The sequence below is a fragment of the Pelobates fuscus genome, chromosome 1 (assembly GCF_036172605.1).
Source record: "Pelobates fuscus isolate aPelFus1 chromosome 1, aPelFus1.pri, whole genome shotgun sequence".
Taxonomy (NCBI): domain Eukaryota; kingdom Metazoa; phylum Chordata; class Amphibia; order Anura; family Pelobatidae; genus Pelobates; species Pelobates fuscus.
This window is the reverse complement of record NC_086317.1, coordinates 414,664,958-414,668,263: the sequence shown is the minus strand read 5'-3', so window position 1 is coordinate 414,668,263 and position 3,306 is coordinate 414,664,958. Positions and strand designations below refer to the sequence as shown.

At 49.5% G+C, this 3,306-nt stretch overlaps 1 pseudogene; it reads right to left on the bottom strand.

The window, feature by feature from the left end:
• Positions 1 to 2,597: 2,597 nt before the first annotated feature.
• LOC134578367 (adenylyltransferase and sulfurtransferase MOCS3-like) lies at positions 2,598 to 2,992 on the bottom strand (annotated as a pseudogene).
• Between the last annotated feature and the right edge of the window lie 314 nt (positions 2,993 to 3,306).

Here is a 3,306-nt window from a genome sequence, read left to right as displayed (position 1 = left end):
CCTCCCCAGCGGCAGCCCAGCTTACCAAGGGGAGACAGTAAGCCCCTCACCAGCGCAGATGGGACCGTGGTCTCTGCGCCCTGCCTACAGGGAGTACAGAGGGTCAGCCCTGCTCCCCAGCAGCTGAAAGTGTGTAAGGGAGAGGAGTTTGTTACCCTCTCTCCCCAGCGGCAGCTTAGCACACCAAGGGGAAACAGTAAGCCCCACACCAGCGCAGATGGGACCGTGGTCTCTGCGCCCAAGTTACAGGGAGCTGAAGGGGCCGTCCTTGCTCCACAGCGGCAGTCTACGGTTAAGGGAGAGGAGTTTGTTACCCCCTCTCCCCAGCGGCAGCTTAGCCCACCAAGGGGAGACACTAAGTTCCCCACTGGCGCAGATGGAACCAGGGTCTCTGCGCCCAAGCTACAAGGAGTACGGACAGTCGGTCCTGCTTCCCAGCGGCAGCCTAGCCCACCAAGGGGAGATGTTAAGCCCCACACTGGTGTAGATGGGACCGTAGTCTCTGCATCTGCACCACCGGGGATAGGGACAGTCTGTCCTGTGTCCCAACAGCAAGCCAAGGTATTGGAAGGGGAGGCAGTCGGGTTTCCCCTCCAGCAGAGAGAGCGTCAGGGAGAGGAGCCTGTTACCCCCTCTCCCCAGCGGCAGCTTACAGTGCAGAGAGAGGAACTTGTTGCACCCTCTCTCCAGCGGCAGCCTAACCCACCAAGGGGAGATGTTACACCCCCCAACGATGCAGATGGGACCGTAGTCTCTGCACTTGCAGCACAAGGGGTAAGGATGGTCGGTCCTCTCCCCCAGCCACAGAGCTGTGTACCCAGAGGGGAGACGGTCGGTCTCCCCCTCCCACAACCAGGCTCCAATCAGGCTACTTCAGTGGTAGCGCTGGCACCAGGGCAGAGTACCGCTGGTCTCTGCCCACTCAGCAACCCACCAAGGCAGACTACCAGTCCCCCACACAGCCGTGGTGAGGCACCTGGACCTGGACAAAGTTCTCCTCTACCCAGGTGTAGTAATCAGTTATTGTGGGTGGGAGGTACTGCTGTTTGTGCTTCATGGGTGGGTTGCTGGACTAACCAGGGCACTGACCGGCAGGAGGTCAGATACCCTGTTAGTCTGGAGGGTAAAGGGGAGAAGTGTGGCGAAACCGACCTCGCCACGTGTCCTTGGAGGGGGATGCTTGCCCGCCTCTTGCCTTTGGACTATGGACCAGACCCTATGTGAATGTGTTAACCCAGATAGTTATGCCATGGAGCCCATTCGTGTAGTTAAAGACTTCGGCTCCGTGGCGAGTGAACTGTGTGAGTAGGATCTGCGCGCTATTCGGTAGTTTTGTGCGCGCAGATCCCAGCTATCTGGGGATAGGTGAAATGTCTGCGTGTTATGTGTAAAAGGTGAATTTCTGTATTTTAAAGTGTTTTACTGTCTTTGTGCTCCCATGTGCTCAATGGAGTCTGTCTCTGTGCTGGAGATAATTGAATTACTTCTCCAGCACAGAGAAGGCTCTGTAAAAACCCATCTGAGCTGGAAAGCTAGGGGTTTTAAAAGATACTTTACTAACTTTCGAACCCCTGGTCTGATCCATGCCATTTTTTAATATGTTGTTCCCCTGAATGGATTGATTGTGGATATGTAATTTTGTGTGAATGTGATGCATGGTTTAGAAGTTATAAATATTGTGTAAAAAGTATATTTTAAACTGTATGAATAATGGGATTATGTGTCACACTAAGGGGAGGGGATGTGTGGGAGGTAACATCTATGTCATTGGTTATTTTATGCTTCCCCCTGGGTGTGGCCTGTATGTGTACACTTGTAATAAAAGCCAGGCTGGATGTGCCAGTCCAGAGTTCCTGTTTTACCCTCAAAGTGATGTGTCGTCTCATTATTGGGGGAAGGATTTATTGCATGCTGTTCCAGTTGACTGCTAGGAGTACAAGCCTATTCGTATGGTTCCTATTCAATGGTCTACAGCATTCATATGCTTGGGAGAATTTAAAGGTTTCTCAGATTCGGTGATTGTGGTGTCTGCCAGAGTGCTTGGAGTCCTCAGGAAGCACTAGGAGCATCCATTAACGGAGGTACTCAGTCGGGGTGCCAGGCGATCCGTTACAGATGGCAGACAGCGTGTATGGTGTCGCGTAGGCAAGCGGTTTGCTGATGTCAATGTTGTGGATAATTTGCAATAAGCAGATCCACTTCTCGTCGAGATAATTTCTGAAGTATTTTTACAGCTTTTTGAGAGTAATTTCCATTTTTGCAAATCATGACCACCATACTTTTTTCCTTCTCGTTTTCTTTATACTTCAGTTTAGCCATGTTGTCCTTCACAATGTTTATCCACTGATCGTTACACTCTTCCATTCGTCTCAGAGGTATATGGACAGAATGTGGCAAGCGGCAGATGTCCACTTCTACCTGGGGCTGAACATCAACTAGAATATGTGGATGTCCATTATCAAAAATGTTCTTGTAGTCCTGGACAGATAATCGCTCTTCTTTGGAGAGCATATTTAACATTCTGCATTTATCTAAAGCGGATGAGCCGCAGAATGTTTCATAGTCTTTAAGAATAACATATTCTGAATTATCTGTTATTATCTATTTTCAGCATGCAATACCTGTCTGTGAAGGTTGCTCATTTCCACCACATCATAATTTAGGAGTCCCAGGCGCCCTACTCCAGCAGCTGCTAAATATTGGGACAGAGGGCATCCTAAACCCCCACAACCACCAGGACAGATGTGTTTGCAAGACTGAGCTGGCCTTTAACGCCAAACTCCAGCAGGACCAGCTGTCTGCTGAATCTCAGGATGTCTGCATTGGAGAGCTCAGCCTTTGACAGCCCAGACAGTCTCTCTATGGTACTGGGTGATGCTGGATGTGGACACCTGGCCCTTTGAAGTGCTCCAAGTTTCTCTCTGAGGGATAAAATCTCTTCATCCTTCCTCTTGATCTCGTCCTGCAAGCTCTGTGTGTCCGCAGACTCCATGATCCCTAGGAATGACTACTCAGGGCCACACGCTTCTTTCACTTCCGCATTACTCATGGCAACCCCTCCTTTATTGTGTTGATTCTCTTTATGTATTTAAATGTTTCTATCATATCCCCCCTGCTGCGTCTTTCCTCCAAGCTATACATGTTAAGATCCTTTAACCTTTCCTTATAAGTTTTATCCTGTAATCAATGAACCATTTTTGTAGCCCTTCTCTGAACTCTCTTTAAAGTATCAATATCCTTCTTGAGATATGGTCTCCAGTACTGCGTACAATACTCCAAGGGGGGTCTCACCAGTGTTCTGTACAA